This window comes from Gorilla gorilla, chromosome X, assembly GCF_029281585.2.
Source record: "Gorilla gorilla gorilla isolate KB3781 chromosome X, NHGRI_mGorGor1-v2.1_pri, whole genome shotgun sequence".
NCBI lineage: Eukaryota > Metazoa > Chordata > Mammalia > Primates > Hominidae > Gorilla > Gorilla gorilla.
The window spans coordinates 136,412,062-136,426,659 of record NC_073247.2 but is presented as its reverse complement, the minus strand read 5'-3'; the positions used below and the strand labels follow the sequence as shown (position 1 = coordinate 136,426,659).

The window sequence follows — 14,598 nt, the reverse complement described above, 5'->3', positions numbered from 1 at the left end:
CTACTCATCTGACAAAGGGCACAGAATCTACAATGTACTCAAACAAATTTACAACAAAAAAACAAACAGCCCCATCAAAAAGTGGGCGAAGGACATGAACATACACTTCTCAAAAGAAGACATTTATGCACCCAAAAAAACACATGAAAAAATGCTTACCATCACTGGCCATCAGAGAAATGCAAATCAAAACCACAATGAGATACCATCTCACAGCAGTTAGAATGGCAATCATTAAAAAGTCAGGAAACAACAGGTGCTGGAGAGGATGTGGAGAAATAGGAACACTTTTACACTGTTGGTGGGACTGTAAACTAGTTCAACCATTGTGGAAGTCAGTGTGGCGATTCCTCAGGGATCTAGAATTGGAAATACCATTTGACCCAGCCATCCCATTACTGGGTATATACCCAAAGGACTATAAATCATGCCGCTATAAAGACACATGCACACGTATGCTCATGGCGGCACTATTCACAATAGCAAAGACTTGGAACCAACCCAAATGTCCAACAATGATAGGTTGGATTAAGAAAATGTGGCACATATACACCGTGGAATACTATGCAGCCATAAAAAATGATGAGTTCATGTCCTTTGTAGGGACATGGATGAAATTGGAAATCATCATTCTCAGTAAACTATCGCAAGGACAAAAAACCAAACACCACATGTTCTCGCTCATAGGTGGGAATTGAACAGTGAGAACACATGGACACAGGAAGGGGAACATCACACTCTGGGGACTGTGGTGGGGTGGGGGGAGGGGGGAGGGATAGCATTAGGAGATATAGCTAATGCTAAATTACGAGTTAATGGGTGCAGCACACCAGCATGGCACATGTATACATATGTAACTAACCTGCACATTGTGCACATGTACCCTAAAACTTAAAGTATAATAATAATAAAATAAAATGAAAAAAGAACTATTATACTGAGTGACATATGTAGTGATACTATTTCTAGAGTTGCTAGTTGAATTACCATAACCCTAAACTATCCTCATAATTATCTATTGTTGTAATCTAACATGTATTTAGAGAAGAAAAATCCCTACATGTGACTCATAGTTTAAAATAATTCTTTTTATTGTAATAACCTTTATTTGAAGCCAATTTGGTACTTCCCATAGTACAGAGATGGTCATCATGAATGCCAGTTACTGTATTAAATAAGAATTTATTTTAGGTACATCATATTTCATTTGTAAATGTGGTTAAACTTTAATGTGCAGGAAGAAAAACAGCATACATAAATTGCTCGGTTGTCTTTTTAAAGCAAGCCCATCAAGCAGCCTCTTCTGATATTTTCAGCATCAACTTGGGATAAAATGACACACCAAATAAGCTAACAACTGTTACTATAGATTACATAAATTATGTAGGTGCTACTGAAATGAAGATATTTGCTACTCAAAATTAAAAGGAAACATTTAATGATGTGTGCTTGAGCATATTGAATCGGACTTACAAGTAAAATAACCCACTACGTAGATTTTATTATAAGTTATTACATAGCTGTTCAGACTCAGCATATTATATTAATTGTTTGCGATAAAGAGGAATGACAAGATTGGTATAAGCACAGTTGGTGTTGTTTGTTTTGAAGGCCAGGAGAGATGGCTGAGTGGCAACAAATGGAGTCAGTGCAATACTATGGTACCCAAGGCCTTACACTAGGTTCTCCACATCTCTCAGACTCATATTCTCCATCTCTAAAATGGGCACAGCATATGAATGTTGAAACACTGTGTTTTCTTCAAGGCAGTGGAAGTTATTTATAGCCTCAGAAAACTTTAAAAATTACACATTCTTAACAATAATGACTCTTTTTTTCAAATAGTCCATTTTCACAGCATACCAGTTATGTGAACAAGAATGTAAGATAAGAGAGACTAGAGGGCCAAAAATAAAAACACTAAAAAGAAGTAAATGAAACTTGTGATATCTCCACAGTCAGTGTGTCTAAATTAATGTTATTTTTTTCATGGCACCAGTAAAATTTACTAAAACTTTGTAGGTCACTTATTTCATTTGGGTTATAAAAAGTCTCTAATTTCATTCTGTCTTCCCCCCAGAAATGATTAGCCACTCGTTTTAATGGCATACCCACAGCCATAGTCTTCATGACAACAAGACCCTGTGTAAATGGTTTCAGTTGGAAGGTGGGAAGAGGCCTTAACATCTGTGTAGCCTTACCTCTCCCCATCTTGGTCTACTGTTCCAACAGAGGAAGGGGACATGTTTTTCTTTTCTTCCTACTTTGCAAGTATATATCCTAACAGGCATAAGGAAAAGAAGTAATAGTTGTAGCAGTAGCAGCAACAGCAACAAATGTGAATATATGTAAGTCATCACTGAATTCTTTGAAAGAAAATTGGTTTTGTAATCTAAATTCATACTGGAAATAATTACAATAATAATTATATTAGTAACTAACATTAACTGAATGTGTCACATGTACCAGGCACTATGCTAAGTATTTGACATACAATCCTGGTCTGGTACCCATGCTGTTTACATATACTATAATTAATATGCAACGCTTTAATAAATATATTTGGATACACTATGAGGCAAGTCGTGTGTCCCAAATTAGGTTGATACACAGTTACAAAATTGATCAGATAGCTTTCGTTTATAATGTGGATGTTGGTCTTAATGCCAATTTGATAAAGTTCCTGTTTATTTGCTATGAGCCGTATACCTACAGAGCGCCACATTTCTAAATAGTCGTCATCGTTTGTTAGGTGGTATTTTTGTATATACTATTTAAAAATGTTTCTGAGCATTCCTGACACTTCAAACGGTTATCCACAACTCCTTCCCTCATGGGGTTTGACATACTGTGAGGGAATTATTTGAAAGACAGTTTTGCTTGCAGCTTGGCCCAGTGAATAAAGCATCAGATAATATTTGTGAAAGTCTTTGAAAGATGCAGATGAAAGGTGCTTCATAAATATAAAGCACTAATGTTGTATTCATGGAAATGGCTCTTCTTCACATCCTTTGCTCTAATGTCTGAGTCCCAAGGTGTTATTGCAATGGATACTTTAGAAATGCACGTATACCCCCAGATCATTTTTAGTATAGAGGAAAATGCAAGTGAACACAGTCAGAGTACTTAACTAAAAATCATGAAATAGAGACTATTATCTGAAGTGAAAGAAACTTGCAGCATAATAAAGAAGCTAATCAATAGAGAGTGTTTGGTGTGGCTTGGAGGAAGAGGAAAAGATAGGTGTCAACTGTTCTTATATTGACTCATGACTTCGATAATAGCTTCTTAGAACTTTTAGAAGAAAATAAGAAAACTGAAAATTGTGAAAAAAAAATCAACTATAATGCAGAAGTTTTAAGTAATCAAGTGTCTTGGAGTCAAGTAGATTATCCTCTTAGGCTACTTACTAGATGGCACCTGATTTTATAGATTTCATTGAGCTCAATAATTGATCATTCATTTAATAATATTATTTAGTGCTTACTATGTGCCAAGCACTCTGCTAAGTGTTTTGTACACATTACCTCATTTAATTCCTACAAAAAACATTGAGATGCTTATTACTATCCTTATTTTACAGATGAAGAAACAAAGGCTTGAAAAGGTTTATAGCAAACTGATAGTAAATGACAGAGCTGTGATTTAAACCGACATAGGTCTGATTCTAATATCTGTAACTTAACCATTGTGTCATTCGAAAATGTTATGATGTACTTACTAATTTAAACAAGTTATATACAGATGATATCTCTAAGTAAGTAAATTAGTAGCAGAGAAAGTACTCTACACTTGATTCACCTTATTGAAAACAAACAAATGAAACTAAGACACTCTCCTCTTTGTCTTCTACTACTAAATATAAGGTGTTCCCTAAATGTTTAGGTTAATTTCTCCTTTTCTTTGGCTTCCTCATCATTTATTTTGTAAGTTATAAGTAGGATAAGCCCTACTTTAAAGAAGAGTATAGTTCAGTAGTAGACAGCACTTGACCTTTTATTCTGTACACATAACAATAAAATTTAAATATATATATATATAATCTCTCTCTATATATATATATCTGTATACCTTGACATGCAACCCATTTTGTATGTTTATCACTAGAAAGCCCTATGATACACAATGTTCAAAACTACCCAGAATGGGAAACATCTAAGTCCTGTACTGTAAGTACGGAAAAGAGGAAATTGCCCTAGTGCTGCCAGGGCAAGAATTTGAAGATCAGGTAGCTGGTCAGTCAGCCTAAGTGACATGGCTTCCTGAGTGATGGAATTATGCTTTACATAAGCAGTTTCCAAATGCTGATGAGACCAGGAGCATAAAACAGAGCAATTCCATAGTAGTATGTTCTTTTACCCTGAGGGAGAGACAGCTCACTCTGTGTGGGCTACCAAAACCAGAAAATGAGGGCTTGTCTCCATGAAGTACAGGGGAAGCAAAAGGGAACCATGTATACATGCTTGCATTTTAATTTCATTTCTATCCTTTGTGGTACGTGTTTGCCATTTGGGAGTCAAGAAAAGTAAAAGCAAACTTGAATCAAATCCAGGTTGTCATCATTCCCATCCAGGAACCCAGATCACACTCTGTGGTCTGGTCTGGTCCAGGCCTCCAGTGTTAATACACAGAAAGGAGCGTCTGTGCATTCATTCACTGACTTCAGGCACTACAAGAAGTCTCTTTGAGAAACTGTTTCACATAAGTAATGTATGTTTAATCTACTGTCCCTCTCAGCATCTCACCTATCATACATATGTATTTTCACAAGGTACATGAGTACCTTTTGAAAAACTTACTTGAATGAGCTTAACAAAGAACTAAATTGCTTAAGAGATAGGTTGGTGCAAAAGTAATTGAGGTTTTTGCCATCACTTTCCATGGCAAAACCGCAATTACTTTTGCACCAACCCAATACTTGCTTAAAGGACATATTTATCAATCACTACCTATGAAATCATTTCTTAATTTCTAGGATTTCCATCTATATTTACTACTGCAGTCTCATATATTCACAGCTTCATTAACATGTGTTCTCATGTTTTTCTTCCGTTTATGCAAGCTGACTCTCTTCCCCTTGAGATGAGCTAATTTTTTTCATTTTCTGAAGGCATCTATACATTATGTTCATTTCACTGGAGGGGAGTACCTGCATTCACTGTTGTTCAATTCATTCTAATATCATATGAGCAGATTCCACTAATTTGCGTTTTTATTTATTTTATTTTATTTATTTATTTATTTATTGAAATAGTCTTGCTGTGTCGCCCAGGCTGGAGTGCAGTGGTGTGATCTCAGCTGTCTGCAACCTCTGCCTCCTAGGTTCAAGCGATTCTCCTGCCTCAGCCTCCCGAGTAGCTAGGACTACAGGAACGTGCCACTATGCCCAGCTAATTTTGTATTTTTTTGTACAAAATTACTAAATTTCATAATTTAGTAGTTTGGTTTCACTATGTTGGCAGGCTGGTCTTGAACTCCTGACCTCAGGTGATCCACCTGCCTCAGCCTCTTAAAGTGCTGGGATTACAGGCCTGAGCCACTACACCCGGCCTAATTTGCTTGATAGACATTTCACTTGATCCACTAGCAGACACATCTATATCAATAGACCAGTATATTTCCTAATTGAGCTGCCTTCTCACAACTTCATTAGCCATATTCTAGTTAATGAAGTCTCAAGTGCAATCTATACATAGTTTGAGGCTACATGTAAAAAGACATCATTACAAACGAATTTATCAGATAACTTTTTTGTATTCTGGGTGATGTTCATCCAGAATGTTGCATTTTGTTTGGGGAACCATAAAGACCTAGTTAAATTGGAGTGAGTCCGGGGAGATAAGCAGTAATGTAATTGAGAGAATGAATCAGATTTTGAAGGAAAAATAAAATGACTTAAATATGCATAGCTTAGCATAAGCAAAGTTTATAAGATAGGCTTAGTAATAGGTTGTAATTTTGGCATATCTCCCAAAAAATAGCTCTATTTAACATTTCACTAAAATGCCATGTTGAAAAACAAGAAGATGAAAATTTGTAATAATGAATCAATCAATGAACATTTCAAGCAGAAAACTTTTCAGATACAGGCTGTGCCCACACAATGCCAAAACAGCTGTTAGGAATGTGAATAATTCAATCAAATAAGTTATTTGGCATCATAAAACACTCTCACCCACCATGGTTGCTATAACTTTTTTATAAAATAAAACTTGATTGAATTCAAACTTTAAATTTTTGAATTCACTCAAATTAATTAAATTTGCAAATAAACAAAATAATAAACTTGAATAAAATTATGGGTTGTATGTGGGAGATATAAAGATGATTCAGACTCACATCCTGATACAAGACAAGTATATGCATAGCTTGAATGCAAGAGGGGAAATAAAACTTTCTCTGTCCTTCCTACAGAATTGTTACTTTCCTGCTCATACTTCTTAGGAGGCTCCCTCAGTAGCCCATTAGATGTCAGACAGAAAGATTGGTGGCAGCCAGTAGTGTTCTACCAGCAATCATTAAGATCATAATTCTGAAAAAAAATGTTTTGGCCCCGACGTATTTGAATAACATGTACACGTTACTCATATGAGAATACCAGGACTTCTTTTTTTAATGCTTCCTATTTCCTTTTTGTTGTTGTCGTTCAGAGGGGAAAGATAAGCAAATCTTCGTCCCTCCCATGGTATGAGTAGAATCACTTTACAAGCGTATGGATATGAAAATCACCTATTACAATTGCTTATAAGATCAGAGTTGTACCCAATTCGTATCACTAGCTGTAACCCCAACCCCTTTCTCTCCCATCCAAGAAAGCACATCCAAATGCAACTCAGTGAGAGTGTCACTATTAGAGGTATCACCCTGAGTCCATTCATCTATACTTTTTAAAAATAAATCATTTGTGAATTTCAGCCCTCTATTATAGCAACAGGTGACCGCAAAACATTGGCATGTTTTGATCCTATAGCTGAGCATTGCTGAACTGGAGCAAAGGGCCAAAACATGAGTGAAATTTGAGAATCCTCTGGCTCTTGCGAATACTGCTATAATAGTGACATCTCTTCCCATTGTCCCAGATGAGGGCTATGGACTTGTTTAGCTCCCAATTATAGATGCCAGGGTTCCTCTCCATCACTCCATTAGGTGTCCATGAGTGCCGTTTGTTCTTAAAGTTGTGCTGGTGGAGAGGAACTATGGAGTACAGGGGATCTTTCTTGCCAAATAACCAGACAACGGTGGTTACGAGAACATTTTCTTCAGCCTTTATTTGAAAAATCTGGACAAGGGTGAAACCTTTCCGAGGCTTCCCTAGCCTCTATGCTTTTTTATACTCTAGAATTTTTGCCTTTTGCTTTTTTTGTTTATTCTTAATATAGCGTGCCCTCACTATTTAACACATGATAGCTTGAAAAATACTTTTCTTGAAACTTCAGACACAGTTGTAATGTTTTCCTGATTTGTGCTTCAAACATTGCGTTCTATCTTTATAAATAACATTGGAACGATTTGCATTCTTTGCCTTTTGAACAAATACAGGGTGACCATTTATAACAGTGTAATAAAAATAAAGCCCTGAAAATGAAAACTTTACAAATGTTCAGGATATCTCTTATTAGCTAATTCATTAAATGATACACTGTCAATTAATTCATAACCCTCCATTACCTACCTGCAAATAAATAATGAACTTGAAGATTGAAAATAATTGAAATACCTACATAAAACTTTAGTTTGAGTATAAACTAAATATGAAATTTTAAAGGATCATTACTTTTTTATATTTTCTTTTTGATATACTTCACTGGGTAATAACAGAAGCCACAATATCATTGTCAACATAAGATAAAACAGGGCAATTATCTATTTCATGTTTCATGGTACATAACAGATAACAGTTTCTTTCAAGGCTATAGTGAGAAGGCTTTGGCCAACCACTAATTTTAATTGCTAACTAATACCGTATACTAATGTTTAAATATTGACATTTAAAATTCCAAATTGTGCCATAAAGTAGAGCTCTTTACCACTCTACTTAGAAAAATGACAATTTTCTAAGATAACAAATATATTGGCTTCATTTTTCTTTTTTTTAACATTACCAAACTACTCTGCAAATATTAGCAGAGATATATCCATCTTGTATTTTCACAACCAAGAAAATTAGGTAGTTTGAGCAATTACTACAATAATTTAAACAAAATGGCATTTACCACAGCCCTATCTTTTTTTCTTGATTGTAAAGTCCTGGATTGTTTGACTGAGTTAACACACCAGCCACTTATTGGCAGGAATATTGAGTATTATGCCTGAGGTTGGCTGATGGTACTATGTAAAACCAATACAGTGTACAGCACAGTTGGCTTCCCTCTATAACAGAGACAGGAAGAAATGGGCTGGGGGAGGGCTGCTTTGTGGATCTTTGACTAACTTGTATGCTTGCACAACAAATTGGAGAACAGGAAAAGAGATTAATTAAACTAGAAAGTAGAAAATTTGGACTTTCTGGATGTAGACCAGCACTCCCTCTAAAGACGAGTATCAGCTTATAGAGAGACTAAAATATAAATATGAATTTCAGCACAAACATGTCAAAGGATCATAGGTGCTTTATTGTTGACCTTTATTTCCAGTGACTGTAACAAAGATCAACCTAACTGACAGAAATTAACACAGCATACTATATCTTACCTGCTGGCTTAGTGAGAGGGCCATTCAAAGTCCTCAAAGGGATGTACTTGACAATCTGAAAAACAGTAAATAGTATCCAGGGCTGTGGAAGCCATGCAGAATGCAGTAATCCAGAACCAGGTTGAGCCCGTGGAAACTAGAAAACATTGTAATTTATTGTTAGCTTTCCCCCAGAGCCTCTGTGACTGTTCTCCTTCAGTCATCTGCTTCAGTTGTGATATCTCCTCTCTATTCCTCTCTCCTTCTGACTCTTTCTGTTGTTGTCTGTGCGTCACTCATGCACATGCCCATTTATACATAAGTATTTATTAAGCATTACCTATCGAATGGACTTTATTTCCATTCTCAATCCAATGGTTTATTTAACTGATAAATCTGCTTTTAATAAAGGATGTTGGTATATTAATATTAAAGCAGTATTATTTGAGCCAGAAAAGTGATAAACTGTATTGTTTATTTTCTTATGAAAACCAGTTTTCTTACCTTTTTATTCTTTTGAGCCTCTAATAATAATTACGAGGTTGAGAACAGAACAGCCAGATACATTTAAGTCTAATTTGATGATCATTGAGCACTATGAAGTTAATGGATATTAGCCATAACATGCAAATCTTAAAACTACCTGCTCACAAGTTACAAAAGCTCTTTGTGACAGGTAAAATACCATTAAGTAGTAACATACATTTTGAGTTAGTAGTAATAGTTAATATTAATAAGAAAATATCTTCTCTTTCTTTTAAGCCTGTTTCCTTTTACCCCCTACTCCTGCCTAGAAGGGGAGGGCAGCTCAGAAAAGCAACCTCAGGAACCAAAGACTTCTAATTGGCCTTGAGAGATCTGACCTAAGTAGTATGGCAATAACTCTTGGTGCCCTGATGTTCTTTGCACGTGTAGATTATATGGTCTTCAGAGGCATTAATTAATATTGCCTCATAAGAGCTCAGGAAGGTGGTTAAATACTAATACAGGCCCATAATCCCTTATCCAAAACCTTTGGGGTCCACTTTTTTCAGAATTTAGAATTTTTCAAATTTTACAAAGGTGCTGCTGTACATATACTGTATATTATATATACACTCACCCAGAGTGAGGTATGGGCCAGCACCCCTTAATAAAATGCATTAATACTTTCATACCTAAATGTATGAAAATTCACAAAATAAGATAAATAAGACTATAAATGTCCTCATATCACTTCAGGTCAGGCTTTGCCACCAAAATTTATGAAATTAGATAAATAAGTAAAGACCATAAATATCCTCAAAGCATTTCAGGTCAGCTTTTGCCACCCAATGAGTTAGGGGAAAACAAACTCATTTTTCAGAGATTCTTTGATTCCATAGTTGTAGACAAAGAATTGTGGAGCTACCCTTCCCCTTGGCCAAGGAGATAATGAAACACATACTAAGACCAGGAAGTACAGACATGATTTCTGACTCTCCGTGACCTTTTTCTAGAGCTATAGGAATATATGTGCCCCTTTTGACAATGTACACTGCATAGTAACCTTGGAAAAAAACATATTTAGGGAAGGTATTGTCACAGTGTCACTAAAGAAAAGAATGATCAATTTAGTACATGGATTTCAGAAAAGCTAGCCATGTATCTACTTTGGTCAAATTTTTCAAGAAAAATTGTCTATTTGGCATTACTGTAATACTGACAATATTTATTTTTAACACCTACCGAAAATTATTTTGCATGTACAGCCAGTGCTGCTACAGTGCTTGTTTTATAAAGGTTAATTTTTTCCTTTGCCATTGGGATGTTTGAGAACAGTTTGAACTTAAGACAAATTTTGCGTTTGCATACGCACAATTCCATCTGTTAAAAGCACTAGATGAATGCAGAAAACTGCATACAGCAGAATGAACTGCATAAGAATACACAAAATGGGCACATGTATATACCTGAAATATCCATCAGCTATTTCAGCTCACCACATGTGGATAGGAGCCTGTCCCATCCACATCTGGTATTTAGAAGTTTCCGTCCTAATCAGATAATTTTCCTTTTCACCACTTCACAATAACTCACAATTTGCAACTCTTCTGACACCCACTTTCACAAGATAAAGTGTCATATTTGGTATGGCATTCGTGTATCCCTTAACCATTAACATATGACAAACTATGCTGTCATTCTTATTAGGTTCCTTTTTTTTAATGTGTCATTGATTATGTTTCTGAATGTCGCATCCCTAACTTCATTTTTTCCATAACCCTTTGGTTATGTGTGATTTTGCATAGTGCAGTGAATTGCAGAAATGCATGCTTTGTCTTGTAGCAGAACTGACTGTATATGTTAATGAAATGTAAAGGACAAAACACCCTGACAGACACTCTGATAAGTTGCCACAGTATTTCTGAGCAGAGATACTCTAATTTCTTGTGAAAACTTTCTCTAACACATTATCCAAAATAAGGTTTATTGGCAAAAAGAGAAGAAAAGGAAAAAAGAAAAAACTATGCGTGACACGTTTCTTCTTGCACTTACCTTTTGGAGACAGAGGCAATGTTGTTTCTGAAGGCTTATACTACTATTAGTAGCTCTGCCACACTTAAAATGTCTCAAATCTACAATTTGGGAGGAATTTTGCTCCTGAGAAATTATCTTACCAAGTTATTTTAGGACCTCAAACCTGAAACTGGCTACTATCCAAGTATATTATGTGAATTAGACCTTTCCGTTTGAAAACTTAATCTATTTTCAGAAAGCTTTGTAAGTAAGTGTGGATATCTACATTTGCATAATCACCACTCCCCCCTTCTCCCTTCCTCTCTCTGGGGCACAGAAGTGTATGGTTGCCAGATACATTTGGAAGTGAGTGTATGTGACTCTCAAACCCCTAGAATTGGTGTTCTAGAGCTTCTGACACTGAACACCAATGTATTTTTCATTAGTGTTTAATGTTGGGAAATCCCATTTCATGGATCCCAAGTATTAAATTACTTCATTTGGGAGGGAACAAGTGCATTCCCCATCTTTTTCCTGAGGTGAAAAAAAGAATGAATCTGAGATCATTTGCATTTCATAAAGGCTTAAGGTCTGGATGTATTCCACTCAGTGCAACAATCCAATATTGTGAAAGCGTTTAAAGACAATATGAACTAGTAGGGAAACTTCCACATGTTTGAAATGTGGAAATAAAAATACACAGTAAAATAGATGAAAATCAAAATATCCATATATGCATATGGGTATGCATTATACGTAGATAATCTAAATGACTAGACAAAGCCGTTCTACCTGCAGCAGAAATGTTATAATAATACTATGATTGCACTTTTCAATGAAGTAAAATTTTTATCATTTTTCATAATAGAGTTGCAAAGATTGTGAGGTGATCTAGCAGGCAATAAATCTGATGTCAATGAGATATTCTTTTTCTTTTGAACAACTGTACTGAAGAGAAACCCTTTCTCTTGCACAACTGTGCTGACAGAAACCCCTACTGATTAAGCTAGTAAATGTCATGCATGTTGTTTAGAGGGGTTCGGAGCACAAGACCTCAAATTGACTCCTCTTTTTCTTCTAACCTTGGACTTGCACCTTTTGCCTCCCTTCCCTCGGGTCATTAAGTGCTCTCCCACACGTGGCGTTAGACAGTAGATCTGTAGTGTGTCACTGGTGCTTTTTTCACATCATGAAGGGGCATCATTTTAAGCACCTTCTTCAGAGTATCATTGTCCTTTGTCATGGCTCTGGGAGGCATTCCACTAAGATCTTCAAGGGGAAAACCTACTTCTCTGTCAATTGAATAGATAGCCAGTGGCTACATCAGAATGAGAGCCAAAGGGAACACAGAAGGTGATTATCTGGGTCCCATGATCCAGTCAAACCCTCTTCTATTAGCAAAAGATTTTAGAGATCTTGCTCTGTACCCAGTACTTTGCTCAATGTCATACAACATACAGGAGAAGTAGAAGGAAACCTTATTCTAAGAAACATGCAGTCTATTTTGGGAGAAAAGGCGAAACACATAGGATATGATGGGGATGCTATAATATTGCCAACTCAGGGATCAAATTTATGGCAAAAACAGTAAATGTTAAAGTCATAGAAGAGAGTCATGTTTATGTTCCGAAATAGCATAATGGAAAGAGTGCTGGGCAGAGTACTGGGATTTCAGATAACATAACCCGTGGGGGTGGGGGAGCGTTTTAAGTTCAGTCTATCTGTTAAAATGTCACTTAATTTACAAAAACACGTACAGAAAAAGAGTAAAGAAATCATCTGGCATGGGCAGGAAAAAGTATACAAGTTGAATGACCTTGAGCAAGTCAGTTCACCTCTTTGGGTCTTGGGTTTCTCAGCTGTAAAATGGCGAGTGGAGAGAGGCAAGCTTAACTAGGTGATCCCTATGATTTCTTCCAGCCTTATAGTTTTATACTTTTATACTTTTATTACATTCAATAAAGAAATAGTCAATAAAATGCATGTTCAAGCACATTTTACATGAATTAAATTTAATTGTTAGGAAAAGGGATCATTATTATTATTATTATCCTTATTTTACAAATGAGGGGTTAAAGCTTCTAAAGGGTAGAGGCAGAACTTAAACCCAGATTTGCCATACATCCCAGTCCAAGTCCTCTCCTCTTTCCACTGTGCTGTGTTGCATACCATTACACCACACTGCCTTCCTTTCTACATTTAAGGAGTCATGGTCAAAGAGAGAAGCAGACATAATAAACCTAAGTGAAAAATCAAGAAAATGTTGACAATTCTTTGTCTCTAAATCTTATGAAGGAAAAGAGAACTCATATTACAGAGATCTGCAATACAGGGAATGGAGCATTAGCCGAGAGTCAGGAGATGTGAGTTCTAGTCCTGGCCATGTCACTAACTTGCCTAGTGTCCCTGGACTTGTTTTCTCATTTGCAAAATGAGAGGATCTCCAAAGTCCTTTGGGTTTCAACATTCTATGCTACTTTGAGTCCCCAAAATGGAAAGCACGCTTCTAGTTACGGTTATGAGTATGAGCCCAGAGGTTTAAAAAAAGTTAATGAGATGTTAAGTATTTGTGATGTTTTTTTTAGTGGATATGGGATTTGAGCTGGGCCTGGAATAATGGGGGTGATTTAGGAAATTCATGAAACATTTTAGTTCTTTTAAAATATACAAGGATAGCTGACCATCTAAAGGAATCCTTTTTATAAAATGAATGATCACCACTCCCTTCCCTATCTATCTTTTGTACAATTCAGATTTTCATATAGTGAGTTTATTTAAAGGGAGAGCCACCTGTGCTAGAAAATACAGCCAAGAATTTGTCATGCTCTTGGGAGACTAATATCGTTTTTAAAAATAAAAAGCCATGCCAATGTCTTTAAAATTCAAGTTTGAAGTAAAAAGATTGAAAGAAGTGATTTTTTTTTTTCTGCGATCAGCCACTGCAAAGTGGGCCTCAGCACAAACCAGCTGAGTCCTTTGCTAGGCATCGAAAGCCTCTGGCGTTTTTCTGCTTTTCAACTCTCAGTCATTTGGGAGGTGGGACAAGGCCATGCTGTCCACAAAGTTTATCCAGAACGTGCTGGTGTTACAAGAAATCACTTGACATCTATCATGTTTCTCCTGTGGAAGAGAGGTGGCTATCAGCTACAATAGTGATTTCTTTTTAAAGGGGTTTAATTGAGGTATTTCTCATGGGCCAAATTCTAACTCACTGTCTTTACGTGTGCCTGCCAGGAAAACAATGGAAAAATACCAAGCAATAGCAACAATAGAAGTCTGAGGACCGCTGTCCCAGGCTGCCCCTCTGCAAACAAGCAGAAAAAAATCTGTTTCCTTGCTGCCTAAGCTGCCGCTAACATGGCAGAGCTCCTAGAAAGGTGTGGCAAAGGAAAAAAGTTGCAGACTGTGCTTTGCATGACCATGGAAATATGTATAACAACTTGAACAAAC

The 14,598-nt window shown here is 36.3% G+C and overlaps 1 protein-coding gene across 5 annotated transcripts in view; it reads left to right on the top strand.

Moving 5' to 3' along the window:
- The window catches only part of TENM1 (teneurin transmembrane protein 1), an 831,890-nt gene that overhangs the window by 451,060 nt on the left and 366,232 nt on the right, over positions 1-14,598 (top strand). The gene's annotated exons all lie outside the window — the stretch shown is intronic.